This window comes from Vicugna pacos, chromosome 10 (assembly GCF_048564905.1).
Source record: "Vicugna pacos chromosome 10, VicPac4, whole genome shotgun sequence".
Classification (NCBI taxonomy): Eukaryota; Metazoa; Chordata; class Mammalia; order Artiodactyla; family Camelidae; genus Vicugna; species Vicugna pacos.
This window is the reverse complement of record NC_132996.1, coordinates 54,683,733-54,705,790: the sequence shown is the minus strand read 5'-3', so window position 1 is coordinate 54,705,790 and position 22,058 is coordinate 54,683,733.

Sequence of the window (22,058 nt, the reverse complement as noted above, 5' to 3'; positions counted from 1 at the left end):
CAGCATTCAAAGACCCAGGCGCCTTGCATAATGGAGGTCTGCTACTTTCAACAGGTCATTTCTAGGCAGCAATGGAAGGGGAAAGAGAGGGTGAAGAGAGAGACACAGCTACTTCTAAATCACGCCAGTGTGGACAAAAAATTTACACATCATATTAGCTCACAATGTTTTGGAAAAAAATTTGGTTCAAAGCCATCTTCTAAGTCAACCCTTAATGTAGCCCCAGCCTGGGTAGTAACTTCTCTGAAACATGTCTATGAAAAAGTAGGCAGATTTGAATCTTTGATGGGCAGGTACTAATATCAGCTGCAGATGAAAGTCTGAAGAGGTTCAGAAAGTGCCAGCCTACTTAAGATAGAAGAATTTCCCCACTATCACCAGCAAGAAGTAGACAGTCATACATGAAAATATGTTCACCGTCATGCCTCATCCATTTCCTGTGGAAAGTTTTCCATTTATATTCTATTACTGAAATTTCACAGGAGTAACTCTAAATGTATTCAGTAAATACATCATCATTATTGATTTATGAAGATTTACTGTCACATTTCTTATGTACCAGGCATTGTACATAAAAATGCATTTATGTTACTTCATTAAATATTCACAATAACCATAAAAGTGCCATATTCTTCTTTGCAAATGGGAAAACTAAAGTTGGAGACATTAGACCAATTGCCCAATCTCAGAATACATCTGCTTATGTGATGGAGGATATGGAAGTCAGGCTGCAGTGAGGGAAAAAGAAATGAGACATGAGCAGAAGAGGTAGGGAGCATGAACCATTTTTTGAGATATTTAGATTTGATAAAATACAAAGACAAATGATATAACCAGAGAATATGCAGGGTAAATAATCATTTTTAATAAGAGAAAGGTTGTATGATGAATAGCAGATGGTAAAAAGGCACGTGGAAAGAAAGAATTAAAGGACAATGACAAAAGGAAAGAAAGAAGAAAGGTGGAAGATGCTTTCTTGAGAGGGGATGGGAACCAATGCACATAAGGAGAATCCACCTTGGTCATGCAGAGAGAGACTACTCTTCTTAAAATAAAAAGGAAGCTGAAAGCACTCTCTCTAAGATCAGAAACAAGACAAGGATGCCCATTTTCGTCACTTTCATTCAACAGTTTTGGAAGTCCTAACCACATCCATGAGAGAAGAAAAAATAAATAAATGAAAGAATCCAAATCAGAAAGGATGAAGTAAAACTGTCACTCCTTGCAGATGACTTGACAGAAAATTCTAATGATGCTACCAGAAAACTACTAGAGCTCAGCAGTGATTCGGTAAAGTTGCAGGATATGAATTTAATACTCAGAAATCTGTTGCATATCTATACACTAACAATGAAATACCAGAAAAAGAAATTAAGGAAACAATCCCATTTGCCATCACATCAGAAAGAATAAAATACCTTGGAATAAAACTACCTAAGGAGGCAAAAGATCTGTACTCCAAAAACTCCAGGATGCTAATGAAAGAAAATGAAGACAACACAAACAGATGAACAGATACACAGCGTTCCTGGATTGAAAGAACTAATAATGTTAAAAAGATCATACAACCTAAGGCAGATTCAATGCAATCCTTATCAAATTACCAATAACATTATTCACAAAAAATTTAAAACTTTGTATGGAAACACACACACACACACACACACACAAACCAAATAGCCAAGACAATCTTGAGAAAGAAGAACAGAGCTGGAGGTATCACACTTTCTCACTTTACAAAGCTACAGTAATCAAAACAATATGGTACTGGCACAAAAAATAGACACATAGATCAATGGAACAGGGTAGAAAGCTCAGAAATAAACCCACACACGTATGGCCAATTAATCTATAATAAAGGAGGCAAGAGTATACAATGGAGAAAAGACAGTCTCTTCAACAAGTGATGCTGGGAAAACTGGACAGCCACATGTAAAAGAATGAAATTAGAACATTTTCTAACATCACATAAAAAAAATGAACTCAAAATGGATTAAAGACCTAAATGAAAGATCAGATACTATCAAACTCCTAGAAAAAGACATAGGTAGAACACTCTTTGACATAAATCACAGCAATATTTTGGGGCTTCATTCCCAAGAGTAATAGAAGCAAAAGCAAAAACAAACAAATGGGACCTAATTAAACTTGAGAGCTTTTGCACAGTAAAGGAAATCATAAACAAAATGAAAAGACAACCTATGGAATGGGAGAAAATATTTGCAAATGATGTGACCAACAGGGGACTAATTTCCAAAATATACAGCTTAAACAGCTCAATAGTGGAAATATAAACAACCCAATTAAAAAAATAGGCCAAAGAAGACCTAAAAAGACATTTCTCCAAAGAAGACATACAGATGGCCATCAGGCACATGAAAAGATGCTCAACGTGGCTAATTATTAGAGAAATGCAAATCAAAACTACAATGAGGTGCCGCCTCACACTTGTCAGAATGGCCATCATCAAAAGGTCTACAAATAATAAATGCTAGAGAGGATGTGGAAAAAAGAGAGCTCTTCTACACTGTTGGTGGGAATGTAAATTGGTGCAGCCACTGTGGGAAACAGTATAATAGTTCCTTAAAAAACTAAAAATACAGTTGCTGTGTGATCCAGCAATCACATTCCTGGGCATATATCTGGAAAAAACAAAAATTCTACTTTGAAAAGATAGAGGCACCCACTGTTCACAGCAGCAGTATTTACAATAGCCAAGACATGGAAACAACCTAAATGTCCATCAACAGGTGCATGGATAAAGAATATGTCACACACACAATGGAGTATTACTCAGCCATAAAAAAGAATGAAATAATGCCATCTCCAGCAACATGGACAGACCTAGAGATTATCTTACTATGTGAAGTCAGTCAGACAGAGAAAGACATCGTATATCATTTATATCTAGAATCTGAAAAAAAAATTATACAGATGAACTTGTATACAAAACAGAACTAGACTCATAGACAGAAAACAAACTTAACGGCTACCAAAGGGGAAAGAGGGGAGAGGGATAAATTAGAAATTTGGGATTAACAGATACACAGTACTATATATAAAATAAATAGCCAGAACCTACTATTATAGCACAGGGAATTGTATTCAATATCTTATAATAACCTATAATGGAAAAGAGTCTGAAAAAGAACATATGTTCTTCTATATATATATACACACACATGAATATGAAAATATATATATTAATCACTTTGCTGTACACCAAAACATTATAAATCAACTATGCTTCAATTAATAAGGAAAGAAAAAATTAAAATGAAAAGGAAGGAGGGAAGTTTGGGTATCAAAGCAGGGCTGGTGTTGTGTTTGGAGCAGGGGAGGCTGAAAGTGAAGGGATTTTATACCTGGCTGAGCTGGTGCTTTGAGCACATGCTTTATCATTTACCTAACATTGCTTGTACTATTTTGTTGTTGCTGTTGAACACGTGGAAGGCATTACCATAAGCGGTATAGAAAATATGTCCTGCTCATCTGTTTCATCCACATTCTTTGCTCCTACATTTGTAAATACTAATGACTGTGAATATTAAAATAGGAAGTATATTTAAAATGGAATGCTTTAATAATGTGCTTCAGATTTAAAAATTAAACTAAGTTACAATTCCTCTTCACATTTTGTTCAAAGAAGTAGAATCTTATTCTGTAAAGTTGGCATAATTATTAAATATTTTATTGATTTTTTCCATTCAAAATGTTCTTTATTAATTGTGCTAAAATCTTTGTATTTTAGTTTCATTGAAATGTTTGATTTCCTCACTAGAAGAATCCCTTCTGCAACAAAAACAGAGCACGCACACACTGTGCTGTAGCTTTTACAAAATATCTTTGTTAGTAAAAAAAGAATTACAGCTAACACTTATCTTCTTGTAAGCAGTTTTATTAGTACATTACATCTGCCAATTTACATCACATTCACAACCACCCTATGAGGTAAATGTTAATATTTTTCCCATTTTGCAGATAAAGAAACTAGATAGAGAAAATATAATCAGTGGCCTGGGAGTCTACCTTTCCTGACCTTAGATTTTTTTCTAGACTAGCTTCATGTAATGAATCAATAATTTTTCGTTGCATAAGCTAGTTTGAGTTACATTCTGTACTTTCCAATTTAAAAAATGCTGATGGAGCTACCCTACAGTAGTACAGATCACTAGGTAACACTGTCCATTCTCTCACGGCTACCCATGCCTCAGGGGAATATGCAGATGACCCCCTGTGATATCCCCTTTTCCTCTCTCACTCCCTTGACTCCCACATAGTAAGCAGAGTGACTCCCCAGAGCTCTGGGCTTCTAATTATTTCCCCTGGATAGCCTATCAGTGAAACTGATACACCTACATCTTGTCACTCCAATTCTCATGAATACCCCAAATTGCTGGTTAATATCTAATGAATTCTTCATCACCATCAACAACATCTAATCTCTTCTTTGGATCTCCTTTGCTTTTACAAAAATATAACTTCATTTTATCTTGCTTTGAAAACACCTATTCCCACCAAAGATGGAAGAATGGGCAGATGGGGAGAAAGAGAAAACAGAATCTTTGGTTTTGGCAATTAACGTATGAGTACCGATGGAACTTATATTCCAGTGAGTTTACATTCTGGTTAGCTTGTTTTGCTATAGGCAAATTCAAACATGAGAAAGCATTTTAGAGTCTTTGTAATACAGTAATGGTGTAATATATGATGGGGCAATTATCTATGGATCATGTAATTTATTTTCAGCATTTGTGACTAAATTTTAAAAATTAAGTTTCCTTCAAAGAAATCAAGTGTGACATATTGGGAAGAAAGGAGGACATTATAAAGAGAGGAATGAGGATAACTGAGGCTATTTCTGGCTTGACTCAAAACTGATTTGATGGACAAATAACTTGAATAGACCTTTCTCCAAAGAAGACATACAAATGGATACCAAGTATATGAAAAGGTGCTCAACATGACTAAGTATCATGAAAACATAGATCAAAACCACAATAAAACATCACCTCAAACCTGTTAGTATGGCTATTACTAAAAAAAAAATATAACAAATATTGGCATGAGTGTGAAAAAAAGGGAACACTATACACTATTAATGAGAATGTAGACTGGATGCAGAATGGTATAGCCACTATGGAAAACAGTATGGCAGTTCCTCAAAAAATTAAAATTAGAACTACCAGATGATTCACCAACCCAACTTCTGGATATATATCCAAAAAACTGAAATTAGGATCCCAAAGAGATGTCTGCACCCCATGTTCATTGCAGCAATATTCATAATACCAAGGTAAGGAAACAATCAAAATGTTGATCAACAGATGAGTGTATAAAGAAAATGCCATATATACATACAATGAAATACTATTCAGCCTTAAAAAAGAAAATCCTACCATTTGTGATAACATGGATGAACCTAGAAGATACAACATTATACTAAGTAAAATAAGCTAGTCACAAAAGGACAAACACAGCATAACTGTACTTATATGAGGTATTTAAAATAGTCAAACTCATAGAAGCAGAGATTAGAATGGTTTTTGCAAGGGGTCAGAAGAGGGGGAAATGGGCATTTGTTTTTCAATGGGTATAACATTTCAGTTATGCAAGATGATTAAGTTCTAGAGATCTGCTGTATCATGCAGTACCTGTTACTAACTATACAGCATGATACACTTTAAAATATGTTTAGAGACTTCCGCAATGTTGGCAGGAATGCAAATTAGTACAGCCACTATGGAAAACAGTATGGAAGTTCTTCAACAAAATTAAAAATAGAACCACAATATGATCCAGCAATCCCACTTCTGGGTATATATCCAGAGGAAATTAAATCACTATCTTAAAGAGATATCTGGACCTCGATGTTTATTGCAGCATTATTTACAGTATCCAAGGTATGGGACACCGTAAGTGTCCATGGAAGGACAAGTTCATAAAGAAAATTATATATCTGCATATAAAATATGAATTTATATGTATGAATTATATATAGATTATGTAAATATTACTCAGCCATAATAAAGAAGGAAATTCTGCCTTTTGCAACAACATGGATAGACTTTGTGGATATATTCTGGTAAGTGAAGTAAGTCAGACAGAGAAAGATAAATACTGTATGTTTTTCCTTATATATGGAATCGAACAATTGAGCTCATAGTAACAGAGAACAGAATGGCAGTTGCCAGAAGCTAGGGATGGGGGAAAATTAGGAGATGTTGGTCAAAGGGTACATACTTCTCGCTACAAGATGAGTAAGTTCTGTGGATATAAGGTACAGCATAATGCCTATAATTGATAGTGCTGTATTATATTCTTGAAATTTATTAAGATAGTAAATCTTGAATGTATCACTATAAAAAATTGTAATTACATGAGGGAATGGAGGTGTTAACTGACCTTACGGTGGTATCTGTTTTGGCAATATATACACGCATGGACTCATCACATTATACACTGAAACTTATATGTTATATGTCAATATCTGTATGAAGCTGGAAAAAATAAAATACATTTAGAGGATAGATCTCATGTTAAGTGTTCTTATCACCAAATACACACGCAAGAACAGAAAGAAATCTGAGAAGGTAACTGATAGGTTTAATACCTTGATTGTGGTGCTGACATCATGGGTGTTTCTACACGTCCAAACTCACCAAGATGTATACATTAAATGTGTGCAGTTTTTTGTGTATCCATGATACATCAGCAGATGTGTGTTTGAGCTCAGTTGATCATGTGAAGTCAAGTTGTGTTCTCAGCTTTCTTTCTTTTTTTTAATTTTCACAGTATTTGCCAGAAAATACACAATTACTTTTGTCATGTTTTTGGCTGTTCCGTTCCAGTGTTGAGCAATTCCCGTGTCCTAAGAAGTCAGCATTGGTAGTGAGAACAAGTGGGAACCAGAACCTCTGGACTGTAATCACTCATACTGCAACACTAAGAGAGGCATCCTGCAATCCCGTTTGTCATCATGTGCCAGGCTACCAAGAGAGCCAAGTCTTGTCATTCAGATGCTCTCAGCTGCAATGAATTGTGACAGTTTACGCAACCCATTGTATGGGAGGGAGCATCTGTTTTCACCATGTTCTACGTAATTAGGCTCTCTGCCACTTTTCAGAGGTTTTAGGTTTATCAACAACATTCAAACCTAATAAAGCGACATGCTCTGCACTGGATCTTGATTGTCTTCACTACATAACAAAAATGGAATCAAAGGTGTAAGGCAGCAGTAATTTGTCGGTGTCTATTACCCCTAAGTTGAGAAAGTCAAATGTTTTATAGCTTTTCATTTTGGGGATGTATAAACTGAGATCTCCAATTTTCAGAATTCTTCAGAATCATAGTTTTTCCTGTAGTATCTATACTTTCTATTGAAAGATCAAGTTAAATGTTAACTTTTATCAAAAATATTGGACTTCACTCATTAAAGAAGTGTTTGATGTTCTTCTGCCAGCTGTCAGACATTATCCTAAACTTCCAAACATAGTAGTGCAAGAAAACAAGCAAGATTTCTAGCAGAGGAGACGCAGACAATGAACTGGGAGGATCCTAATGTCAGACAGTCACGTATAACTAGGCATGGAACGAAACAAAGAAGAAATCAACTGCTCTGTGGGTGTTGGGAGGTTCCTTTAGATGAAGTAAGAGAAAATAATTACCTGAAGTGGTAACATTTGAGAAGGAACCAACAAAGACAGTATCCGGGAGAAAAGCATCCCTTTTAGGAAGGGGCAGAAAGGGCAAAAATGAGAATGAGCTGCACACGACCAACAGAAAGAACACCAGTGTGACTGGCCCGATCGTTGCTGGTGAGAGGTTGACAGAACGAGATCAAATGGATGGGCAAGACTCATGTCCTATTCAGTCCTTTGTTGGGCTTTGATAAGGAATTTTTAATTATATCTTAAGTGCATGAAGAAGCCATTACAAGACTGCAGGTGGAAGCATTTGGTGACATTTATTTATGAAGGTAACTACTACATGAGGGCAAGAGAGGCTCCTGGGAGCAGTAAGAGAGTCTGTTGTAATAGGGTGGGAGATGTCAGTAGCTTGTGCTGAAGTGGTAGCTATGAACATGGAAATATGAAATAAGAAATATGAAATACATTATGTATCAGGAAACAGAACCAACACCTTGCTAATAGATTAAATGTGGTATGTGAAGGAAAGTGAAAAATTAAAGATGACCCCCTAGATTTTGGTTTCAGCAAGTGGGTCGGCATAGTTAATCTTTACTCTGATGGAGAAGTTAAGGCAAAGAGGGTTTTAAGAATGAATAAGTGAATAAATGGAGCCATTGATGTTTTATATGGGATCTTAGTAAAATAAGTTCAATATACAGATCTTCAAACTTCCACCTGAGAGGAACTAAATTTAAACCATATCAACACAGGTCTATGAACTTCATTATAGTGTTGGTGCAGAATAATAAGAAAAATAGTTAATACACTTGGCACAGCTTCACAGTAAAGATGACCTTTCTCGGGAGACATACCACCGTGTTAGGAGCCATTGATTTTTCTCTGTCCGAAAGTTAACAGGGACATAGGAGCTGGCATTATTTCTAAAATTAAATATTTAAAATCTGGTATTTCAAAGAGTACAATTTCCTACTTAAGGATAATAATAAAAATGTTTCCAAGTATTTTAATACTCTTAAGCTGAAGATCAGGAATTATCATCCATGGATCAAAATGAATCTGTTTCTTTTATCTTATAGACTCAGAGATACCTTTGCAGTATTCTGAAAATTCATAGAAATTTCACCTTCTCCAATTTTAACTGTTTTGACTTCAAATCACAGAATTAAAATTATGCATAATAAGAGCATAAGAAGTGTCATAATAATGATAATAATAATAATAATAATAATAATAATAATAATAATAACAGCAGAGACTAGGAATTACCATATCATCCTTTCTTGAGAAAACAGAAGAATGAAAATGAGGTCACGACTGAATAAACAGTCAGCACAAAAGATCCACCAACATTAATGGATGATTTAATATATAGTAGGTAATGTTTAAAGGAATATTTAAAGCATGGCTGATTTGTTAATTTTTTCACAAATTTAAACAAGCTAAGTCATATGATTTACTCACGTTACAAATATACACTAAACACAGTTTCACATATCTGGCAAGAGAGCGTACCTGTACTCCTCACTATGTTTACGAAAAGGCAGAATATATTTAGTTTGGCCAACCCTCCAAACAATCAGACCTAACTTCAGGTGGGAGGCATAATTGGGGGAGTTGTTTGCACTGTGGAAGAAAGCTAACATGTTGAGCCCTAGGAGGAAAGATAGAAGGCTAAACTTTTAATACGTGACTGATGTAATCATAGGTGTTCGCTTAAAAGAGAAGCTTGGACATGAAGGGAAGGAAGGATCCAGGCAATAGAAATTATATTGTGTGTATGTGTGAAGTGGCAAAGGTTTCTAAATTTGGGAGCAGAGTGGCTACTAAGGGAAAAGCTTCAGTACAGGGAGAGAGGCAAATTTTTTTTTTAAAGTTAGTTGTTTTATGCAAATAAGCAACAACTTTCAGGAGCTATTACTATTTAAGCAGACTAGGAGTTACCAGGTAAATTAGGTACCGGAGGAGTATTTCTATGAAGTCACTTGCAATGGTACAGAGCACCCTGATTAAAAGCAAAAAGGGATTTCCATAAAGCTTAATCATGATACAATGTGTACAAGAGTAGGAATAACCTAGAATATTCCAGGCAGAGGGATCTGAAATGACAAAGTCAGAGGAGCATGAAATTAAATGTGATTGCAGGGGTCTATAAACTTTATAAAAATCGGTTTGAATTTTTAAACTGAGAGATGATCGGAAAGAGAAAAGTTTAGAGAAGTAGGTTGGGAACTGTTTATAGGAGTGTTTTAAAACCACAACAATGATAGATAGCATTTGCTTTAGGCAAATTATTTTCTAAAACCCTTAGTAAGTATTCTAAATGGATTAACTTAAGAACCTTAACAGCAGCCTGGTGTCCATAGCTGTTGGGTACACTGTGTGTGTGAGTGTGTAAAGTGATTTGTTAGTTATGCTATTGAAATCTATCTTTCCTGGGTTGTTCTTAGTCAGTTATAGATTCATAGTTATATTCATTGCTTGTTCTGTCAGTTACAGAGAGAAACATGAACAATATCTCATTATAGATACATTTTGTCAAGTTATAAACATATTTTGTTATATTTTAAAAAATATTCAGAGACTATATCACCAGGTGCATGTGCATTTTTAAACTATAAATATACAGCTGGTGAATTTAAACTCTTTACCTGCAGAAAGTGATCCTCTTGATTTATAGTAAGGTTCTATTCTATAAATATTATTTTATCTGACACTAATAAAGCAATTCAAACATTATTTTGTTTATCCTTTCCTGGGTTAAGGTGTAACTTCATTTCACTTAAAAATGTGTGTGTGTGTCTGTTATCTTTATCTCTTGAAAGCAGCATATAGTTGGACTTTTGCTTTGTGATAACCTTTGTAATCTTTTTAATCAGAAGATGTAATCTGTTTATAGTAATAGAATTTTTCATATATTTTTGATAATTATCATCATATATTGTGCTTTCTGTATGTTTATTTTTCTCTCCTTTTTGCCTTCCTTTTTTGTTGATTAAACATTTTTGATATTCATTTTCTCCCTACTCACAGTTTATAATATATTTATATCTACTGGTTATCTGAGAAATTATAATGTGCATTGTAGTCCCTTAGCAAAATGTAATATAATCAAACTTTTTACCCTCCTCTTATCCTAAAGAACTTCAGAGCACCACCACGTACTCCTCTGCTCACACATAACTGACATCATGTGTTTTAATTCTTACTTTACTTTTTACCACACAAGAAATCATTACTGCGTGTTTTTTCCATTCTTAATATTTTTTAAAATTTTCTTTCATGGTTACTACATTTTTGGAAGGTTATCTGGTAATTAGGTTAAACCTCTTTCCATTACACCATTCTCTTTAATTCTAAGATTAGATTTCACTTGAGATTTAGAGTGAGAAAAGCTTGTTCACTGAAGTGTGTGGTCTTCCACATTCTGATCTGTACCTGAGCTGTGTGTGAACGGTGTTAACTGAATGTCCGCTATGCTAGCCACTGCGGAGCACCATACCAAAATCAGGCATATGCTCCACATGTGGGGAATTAATTAATTCATTGATTTGCAGAGTCAACTATATTAATAATTTTGGCCTCTACTCTACTATAGAATTTCAAAAGTCTCCAATGTCACTCAATGAAGAATAAAGAAAATACAATTTTTTTTTAAAGATTGTCTGTTGAGGATGGTGAACAGCTAATTTTTCATGGTATTTTGGAAGAAAATGATACCACCCATGTGGCAATTAGGGGAAATATTACAGTGAACCCTGGACTCTGAAAGTAAAAAAAAGAAAGTAAGTGTAGGCTGCATGGGTACTGAGTCCCCAAAACTATATTCAACAGCCTATAATGAAAAAGAACATGAAAAGGAATATATATATACACACACACACAACTGAATCACCATGCTGCACACCGGAAATTAACACAACAGTGTAAATCGATTATACATCAAAAGAAAGAAGCGAATCAGGCGTGCTGTTTCCACTTCCCTCTGCCTAACACTGCCTTAACAAAAATGGTCGTTGTGATCTTTGTATTTGTAGAGCCCTTTCATATACTTCATCTCACTCCAGCCACAGAACAGCCTTTTGAGGAAGGCATCACAGTCCTGTATTACAGAGGAGAAAACAGTCATTCTGAAAGAAGTCTGGAACCAACACAGAACTTTTAAACTCAGGTTTTCTGTCTCCCCCGCTCAGTGCTTTTTCACTTTGTCAGGCCACCTGGAGACTAGGTCTTTACGATATTTAGATGGGAAAACCAGCCTGGAGCTCGCAGGACTTTTATTATGGTGGAGTTATCTAGAAGAACGTCAGAGGGTGGAAAAAAAAAATCTCGTTCTGTATAACTTATATTTGCTCAGCCAAATACTGAGTTTTACGACCCCAGTGGGGTATTTTGTGGAATTGAAAAGATATGTTTAAAACACTACAAAGTACTTAACTTCCATCTTTATAAGCAAATGTAGCCTGAATTCCTAGTATAATAAAATTAAGGGAAAATATAAACTTCCGAGTGATTCTTAGCTATTGGGCTACTGTCAAATTGATTAGATTTGTCGTTGCCTTAACTTAGAATTACATATACACAAATGAATGAATTATATGTAGAATATTATGTGGTTGTGGGTGGGGTATGTGTGTGTGTGTGTGTGTGTGTGAGATAGAGCTGAGTGTTCGTGCAGATTGGTGCTTTAGTGTGTGTTGAATTTGCCTTTAAACTGCAGGATCCCTCACTGTTTAAAAAAGAGTGATCAGTGGACTCTTAGGATGCATTAAATCAACTTTTTACACCCTAACATTATGGGCAGTTAAATAGAGTGGACTGGGGAAAAAAAAGCAAGACTTGTAAATCACAGCAATCCAAACATCCTGTTTTAGATTCTTGGTTAATACCTTCACATACACCATCTGATTCAGTTTTCTCTACCTCCAACAAATCTAAAGGATTAGTAGAACAGATTCACTAACCCCCTCTACATTATAGAAGAGGATTTTTAAAAGAGTTAAGATATATTTTAAAGAAATTCTCAAATATATTAAAGGTGAAAATATGTGTTTGTATATCTCAAACTTCTGTAAAAAGAGAAGGATATCAGGTCAAATATATTAAAAGCAAATCACAGGGAAATTGATGGCTTGAGACTGATAGTTTCAATGGAAAAGACTCATACAGTGTTACAGATGTTCATTTAGTACTGTAGGTTCGCTTTTTGTAACAAGTGTTTTTTTTTTTTTTTTTGTATTCTAGGAAGGTAAAGACTTTCAAGTTAGTGTTTAAAGGTGATTTGCAAATATTTGTTTTTCTTTTAATGGGCAAGTTGGGCATATATTTATTTTTTAGCATCTCCCATAATACAATTTTTATACTTGTGACATACATGAAGCTTCACTCACAAATTTCTCTATGTGTGACAGATTTTAAATCTGTAGCGAATCTAAGAGAAGAAGATAAAATCCCTGATTCACCTCCTATAGTTGTAAATTATCTTGGAGAATTTGCTTTACCTCTTTATTTTACTTTACTTTATTTTATTTTCTGAAAGCGGTAGAAGAGTAGTGCCTGACACATTGGGTTTTGAGTATTAAATGAGGTAATACATGTAAATCATTTAGTATCTCACTTTGTACTTTAATTCTCAATGTTGTTATTATTGCTATGATTATAATTATCATCCATCCTTCAGTCAAGGCTGACAAGGTTTTGTTCTATTCTTCATTAAGATTGTTTTTTTAGTTTTCAGAGGATGATGTCAGTCATAATCTGAAATTGAGTTTTCTTATAATTAGGATTCCGTCTTTAGGTAACAACATTAAATAGCTGAACTTCTATTAATCTTCAAAAGCTAACATTTAAACAATAAGTTCCATACTTTTCCAAAACTAAGTGGAACAAACTACATTATGGATGGTTGCCTGAAGGGAGCAGGCTCTTAATCTATTTATTCTTTTGAATCAAGTTTCATTGAATTTTCAAAAGAATACCGAATCCACAGAAAATTAAGAATGACTGCTCTAGATCATAAAGGCATGTAGTCCAATAAAACCGTCTGCCATGATGGAAGTGTCTTATATCTCTGTTCAACACAATAGCCATTAGCACTTGAAATGTGACTAGGGCTACTGAGAAACAGAATTTTCCATTTTACTTAATTCTAACTAATTTAAATTTAAATAGCTGCATATGACTAGTGGCTACCATATTGAAAGGAACAGGTTGAGAATCAATCCCAAAATCAAGTAAAGTCATAAATAAACTGATGCCTGCCACCATATCCTCTTGCCGTTGAAAGAATATATTTGAGTGAGCTGTTATTTTACATGATTCCAAAGACTTATCTTGAGGAATGACATTAAAAAAATCAGCCTTTACTGCAGATTCTACTGATAAGGGTGTCCATTTTTTGCATATTCCTCTCTGTGACAGTCCACCAAGGACATTTCTTCCTGGGCACATTATGAGAAAAAAGAACGCTTTTCCTGAGCAACTGTCTTATTTTAACTTATGAACACTATGATGATTTAAATTTTATGTTTCATTCTTCCCAAAGCCTGATACAGTTCTCAAAAATAAGATTCATTTAATGATAGACATCAAAAAATAATAAAATTTGCATAGTAATTAGTCCTAATACTATTGACATTGTCAGTTATTTTAAAAAATAACAACGTCTAACATTAACATATAATTTAGAAGGAGAATGAAAATAAAGAATTTTAAGCAAAGAAGGAACTAAATGATGCAATCAAACTAAAGAAACCCTAAGAAATCTCACAAAGCTTTTCACCTTCCACTAAGCCTTACGAAATTTAGCACATTTTAAAGAAGCAATATTATACCTGTAGAGAATGGTTATTTCAATTTAAGACTACAGAATAATCCTGAATGCCTCTTTACTAAACAATTTATATTTTAAGAGTCTTGTGAAAATAAAGTAGTAAAATTATAAAAGAAGTTATAATTGATTTATTAAAGTAAAATCTAACTAGGGAAAAAAAGGGAGAATACTTCAAAAGCAATGTATATACCTTCAGAAATATCATATGACACCTAAAAAACTAACTATCATTTGTATTACCAGTGTAAGAACCAACTTTTAGGATTTTAAGAAAGTCGTAAGAGAGAAGACAACAAGGGATTGTGTTAGAGTTGGTTCAGTGTGGTATAGTGGAAAGAACAAATAATGTATAGTCAGAAAAAGTTGAAGATTGATTCCCATTATGTGCTAATTGCGTGACCCTACATAATTCAACATAGTCTTTGAATCTGAGTTGCAGGGCCTGCTTTTTAATCTTAGAGTTCTTTATGGAAACACCTTGTGAAGTTAGAAAAGAAGTGAAAACACCGTATAATTTGTCTATTAGACATGGTGCTGCATTTTACATGCCCCGTTTACCTACACAAAAATACAATGAGGTTAGTTAAAATTATCAATGTCTTTTTAAATATGTATCTATGAACACATAATACATTTATCATGTAATTCACTATTTAAAGTGTATAGTTCAATGGTTTTCAGTATATTCACAGAGTTGTGCAGTCATCAACATAATCGATGTAAGAGTATTTTTATCATCTCTCCTCCCCACGATCCCCATACCTATTAGTATTCATTCTTTTTTTTTAACTCCCACTCCCACCCCCAGCCCTAGGCAACCACTAATCTACTCTTTGTCTCTGCAGATCAGCCAATTTTGAACATTCCATATAAATGGAATCATACAATATGTGTTTTTTTTGTGACTGGCTTATTTCATTGGCAAGTTTTCAAAGTTGATCCACGTTGTAACGTATATCAGTACTTCATTTATTTTTTACTGCTTAATAATATTCCATTGTACGAATATCCTACACTTTATCTATCTATTCACCAGTTGATGGTAATATAGGTTGGTTCACTTTGGGGCTATAATAAATAATGCGTCTATGAACATTTGCTTACAAGTTTTTGTATGGATGTATGTTTCACTTCTCTTGGGTATACACCTAGGCGTAGAATTACTGAGTTGTGCAATGACTCTATGTTTAACCTTTCGAGGAACATCCATGCTGTTTTCTAAAGTGGTTGTGTTATATCACATTTCCACCAGCGGTATATAAAAGTTCCAGTTTTTCCACATTCTCACCAAAACTTATTATGTTTTTGACTAAAACTGTCCTGAGTATTGAGTGGTATCTCATTGTGAATTTTATTTGCATTTCTCTGATGACTAATGAAATCATGAGTATTTTCCTGTGCTTATTGACCACTGTATATCTTATTCTTATTCGGAGAATTCTCTACTCAATCATTTTGTTCATTATCAATGTCTTTTGAAGAGAGGAAAACAAGGATCAGAAACACTAAGTCATTTGCTCAAGTTCATACAGCTAATACATCATGTATCATTCATCTGAAGCCCTTCTGTCCCTAGGGTTTGTATTCATAAGGATTTAATACATTGATTCTACCAATCGCCTCTAATTGTTAATATAACTGAGCAGACAATGTATCTATTTCTTGAAATGTTTCCTACACTAACAAATTATTCCATGGTGTATTAAACAAATACAACAATATTTTTCAATACAACAAAAAAAGTCTGGCAAGCTCAGTTCTCCAAATAATAAGGTGAAAAATTAACACAATGCTCTTGTCAGATTTCCAATATCACACTAGAAGGATGGGATAATGATCTGTTTGTATCAGTGAAAAGGGTAAAGTGCAAATAAGTGCGTGTAATTAGAAAGGCTTCACTCTTTTCTTTCTAAATTCCCATTCCCCTAGGGAATGAGGATTTAAGCAGAGAATACAGGCTTACATAAACATGAACACCAACAAGGGGAAAGAGGAAGTCTTGGCTTTCCATTCTGAACTAACTCCTATAAAAATGTTCGCCAATCTTTGGGAACTCCAACCTTCCATCTCTCAGAAAACCAACTTTTCAGTTGAAAGATTTTAAGAAATAAGAAAAAGAAAAAATGTCTTCCTAGGAAGCGCTGTAAAAGCCTGAGTGGGAGGGAGAGAGGAGGGGGCAATGTGATGTGTGAAGGTGATTATATAACAGGGACAGGTCCTGGAAGCTTTACTCAGGAAGGAAAGTGTGAGGTCTCTGTGACAAACAAGCATTGTCTATTCTAGTGCTAGCTGGTTAGTGTTCTGCCACAGAACACAGAGATTGTGTTTCTCCTTCCACTCACTGCAGCAAACTTTGCTCTATGTCATTTTGGATTGTTAGAAAAATGTGATCCTTCCCATGATAAATCTAAGCATGCCAATCATATTTTATTAAACTGAGCAGCAGCAATACTGCCTAGCACCCTATCAGTCCATCTCTATTTAGAATTACTATTTTTTTTAACCATGGAGTTTGAGTGATCAGAAAGCATTAGCACTTTGTATTTGTGTGACACTTCTGGAACCTCAGATTTTCCAAATGTAATATGCTGTACCATGCGAAGCAAAGTTAAATAGGGAATGAATTTATTCATGAAGGAAAAGAGGTTGGGGTAACTTGCAAAGTTCATGCAATCTAGAGTTAAAGATACAAAGGATGCAGGTCCGTGGTAAAATGTTTATTGATGTTTTTGTCATCAGGTTATAAAGAACATTAGTTTCGCATTTCAGCATTAAAGAGATTCACGTAAAATATGTAAACCCTTGAATTTTTAACTCTTACCTTGCAGATTTTGTGTAAAGCTTATGTACAATATTTTCTATTGCACACTAACTCCTCTTTCCTTGCTTTGTTCAGCTGTAGCTAATTATACTAGTATTCCTCTTAAACAGAAATCCTAATAAATGTAGCCCAATTAAAATGTTCCAGGCACTCTGCTAATCCCTCTCAATGCACAACGTTACTCAGCATCACCAGCAGCTCAGTGATGTGCTTAATGCTATTGCTTATTTTATAAATGGGATAATCCAAGGTTAGAGCTTTTAGCAATTTATCCATGCTAGTAAACAAGACCATTACCAGATTAACTCTATTCTAACCAGTTCCTGAGCACGTCCTAGCCGTGGATATATAGAGCCCTTCACCATGGATGGGATCTAATACTAACAGTACTGCCAGTATCAAGAACCACATTCTACTTGACTGTCTTCCTCTAAAAGAGGCACACTTAGGGTGGACTTCTTATTCAGCATAGTAGAATTGAGCACAATAATGAGGTTCATTAAATAGTTACTGAGAAAACAAGTTAAAAAAGAAAACTGATGAAGGATATGAGCCAACTCATGTCAATTCTATCACTATTTGTCGTTCCCCTCTCTTCCCCTCTCATAGTGTTCCTGTCCATCTAATTGGACTTCTGTATCTCACAGGACCTTGCTTTCTCTCTTTGTGCTTGGTTTCCCACTGGAACTGTGTTTTTTCCATTTCTACCCTGGAAACTGGTGTAGAACACTGAAATTCTGTGGAACACATTTCAGATCATGGACCCTTTAACTCCAACCATGGGTTGAGATCCTGCTCCAAAGAGAAACCACTTGGAATCACAAAGGGGGTCCTTCAAGGTTGGAGAGTCACTGGTGTCTGGAATCCTCTGCTGTCATCTCTCTTCTACCAGTTTGAAAACATGACTAGTTCACTCGCTTCATTTATATATTTATGTTGTATTTCTGGCCATCATATGTTGATGGTTAATTCAATTTCCAGTTCAATTCTTAAGCTCTGATCTTATCCAGCCTCATTTCTACTCGCACCAAAGTTCACAAATGTGATCTCAGTACTCATCCAGAGGACAAGAGTGACATAAATTTTCAAGTGCATCTAATCTCTATGTTAAAACTCAAGTGGAGGTATCAAGCAGGCTGTTATGTATCTGTCTAAACATAATCAAGCTTTACAAACAAAGTGAACCTTACACTTTATTTTCATTTCAAAACACATTAATTTGATTCAAAATGTTAAGTTCAAAAATAGTTAATTTAATTTTAAAAACTTTGAGTCAGTAACTTCTATTACTAAATTGTAAAAAATCCACATAATTTGTTTCTCAGTTCACTATTTTTGTCTCAGTCCCTTGATTAAAATGACTTAATTTTTTTATTCCTGAAGTGAATTTTACATTATACTTGCACGGGTCCAGTACGCTGATACAATAAATGAAACGACGGATCTACTTGCAGTTAAGAATGGTACATGTTCTTCAGATTTATTCAGGATAGTTAGAAATACTTGATCAGAAACAAAAAGTGAAATTTTCAAAAACTAATTTTCAGGTAAATGAATTTATACTGTGTGTTATTGTGTGTAGGAGATACTTGCGTCTGAAGAGAAATTCTTGCTGTGAATTAGCTGTAGAAATTAAAGGCTAATATAACATTTTAGAAATATTTGGCTGCCTCTTATTTTAAGCTAGTGTTTTTGGGGGGAAATCTGCAACTCATTTTAGGTGAAAGAATAGGGCTTAAAGTGACTGAGATCTTTCTATTATAATTTATTATTCACTTCATAATTTATCATTCCAGGAGGTTAAAATATTATTTATTATAGTACATTATTGGAACTAATTTAACTATCATGATATAGAAACCAGTTAGAAAACTAGTGATTTAAGTGTATGTAAAATATTTAGTTTCATTTCAAAGGTCCTATGCCTTTCACAGCCCAGCTCAATACTAAGCCATTAAGACACAAAAAATAGATATTGTCCTCTTTGTATTGTATAAAAATGTGGACCCCATATGATTGGTTAAAGGTTAATGATGCTTTGTGTTGCAGCATCAACATACAAATTCTACTGATTATGCTATTATGATAATTGATAGTTTTTTTAATTCACCCAATTTCTATTTATTAAAAAAAGAAAAGATTTGAAATGGATTAATGTAAAATGAGAAAAAAAAACTCTCAATTTAAAAAAAAGATTTAAAACAAGAGTAAAGTAGTAGAGGAACAGTATATGGGAGAAGAAAATGCTTGTATCTTGAAATCGGTGTAAAATAAATTGCTACTGAGTATATAACATAGTCCGAATTTTGTGAAAATATGAAAGGAACCATGTGAAAATATGAAAGATTGTTTAGTTTTTATCATTTCATGTAATGTAGCATGTTCATTCATTAGGAAGGCATAATACCATTTTCTGGCATTTGAGAAAATGTGTTAAACGGCCTGTTGTTTTAGCTGCCATTACTATGTAACCTCCCAGACACACCATGAGAGCCCCTTGAGAGACGTCTTAAAATCAGTCTCAAGAAAACTACTCCAACCTACGTTCTTAGTTAAAGTTCAGTCTCTGAACACTGGAGATTTCCCTCTGACTGGCCTTCCTCTAACCCCAGAGTGCTGTAATCTTTCACTTCTATTTAAAAAGCTATAGAAGCTTTTTTTGCTCCCACTCTGACACACAAGCCAGGGAACAGGGGCCATCAGCTTGGTGTGTGTTTTACAGATAAAATAAGGATTTTGAACTAACCTGCACACAGGGATATTTGGTCAGACCTGGAGATTTAACTGTACTCTGTATTCATTTACAATTAGTTTGTTTTGTTTACTTTCTTATATCATCAGCAAACTTATTAAAAAGGAGATCCAAATAAACTTTGTGCCAATTACACAGGAAATAATTGGATTTTATTAATCCAGGAACTCAGGCAATCAATTAAAGCAAGGGTACTCTGGTCTCCATCACCGCGTTAGTCTTCACGCTAATTAATCTCAAATACTAATGGAGTGCTTAGGAGTGGGGTGCTTTATTCCTTCAAATACATAAAAAAGCCCTTAAAGGGGCAATGTTTCTATCTTTGGGGAAAAAAAAAAAACCTGTTTTAACCGAATGAAGCATTTGCTTTAAAGTAGAAAATTCTGTTCTGAGGTGTGTGAGTGGGTCCTTTATTCATTTTTGCTAGATGAATACATTTAACACATGAATGAGTGACCCTTTCAAGTTTCAAACCCAACAACAATGTCAACTGGATCAGGAGCCAAAAAGAATAAATCAGACCACAGAAGGGCTCAGGCTCCACCTGCATAGCAATGAGTAAGCAAGACACAGCTTCTCTAAGCCTCCGTTTCCTCACCATGAAATGAGGTGGCAATGTTAGCACGGACCATAAAAAATTATGGTAATTGGAAAATGCAATAACTTATATAAAATTCCCGGCACATGTTAGACCCTGAATAAATGTTACTTTCTTTTGCTTTTCTTCCTGTCACTTTCTCTCAGGAGTTTGGGACAGACACATCCCCTGAAGTACAGAGGTTCTTTCTAGATTTTACGCCTTTAAAATAATAATATTGTTCCAAGCAGGTCCGTGAGTTCCAACCAATCTGTATGTGCTAAAAAGCCTTGTGATGAGCTCACTTCTACTGGGGTGGGAAAGACGTGGCCAACCCGCTTGCTCCTGCCTTCGAGGCAATATTTCACTGGCCTGACATAACGAGAAGGGTTGATCATACTTTTTCAAAATCCTTCAGCCTAGATCATGTAAGATTGGAATAAGTGATCTCTATAATGTTCAGTAGAATTTATCATAAAATGATCTGTGTGATATTTAGCTATGCAAGTTCTCTAGTTTTGTCTCCAGTTGATATTTTAACTTTATCAGTAATTTTAATTGTGCTTAAATATTATTTTAAAATATTAACATGTTTGTTTCTAATTCTACATGATTTTTAAATTTTTAAATGTTTGGATTATGCCCTTTATCAACTTCTTTTTCCTTCTGCATTTTTCTTATTAATCTTACTAGATTAATCTGCTATCTGCATTATTAATCACTTCAAAGAACCAGACTTTTTTATTTATCTTTGTCTCTATTTTTTGTTTTCTTTACTTTTTGTCTGTTTTAAAAAATTTGATTTGCTCTATTGCTCTTTTCCTAACCACTTTTTAAAAATATTTTCCGTGTATAATTTAAAAATCCCAAATAGACAAGTATACATAGCCTAGTTGATTATTATAAGGTGAATTCCTTTGTAATAAGCACCCGGGTCAATAACTAGAAATTTACCAGCCACTTCAGAAGGGTTTCAATGGACCCTCTCCCAAACACAGATTCCACCCTTCCATAAAGAAGTAAATACTTTTACTTCAGGTAGTATAGATTATTCAGAAGATAAGTTTCATATTTCTATCTAATTTTCTTTGTGCCAAAAAGAAAAAAAAAGCAGTCCTCCATTAATGTTTCTTACAATGTATAGGTGAAAACACTGAATTCTCACAGCTTTTTTTGGTTTGAAAGAAATCTTTTGTTTTCCATTAATGTTTGACAGGCATTTCTGCTGGGTATAAAATGATATTTTAATGACTTCTTTATTCTGTCAACGAATTCACTGTTATGATATCTATTCTTTTGTAAGTGATGTGTCTTTTATGCCTGAAAGGTTTTAAAAGTTTTCCTTATTACTGATTTTCAGAAATTTGATGACAATGCATAATGTTTCCTTCCGCCTCTTATGTGTGGGGTGTGGTAAACTTCTTGTT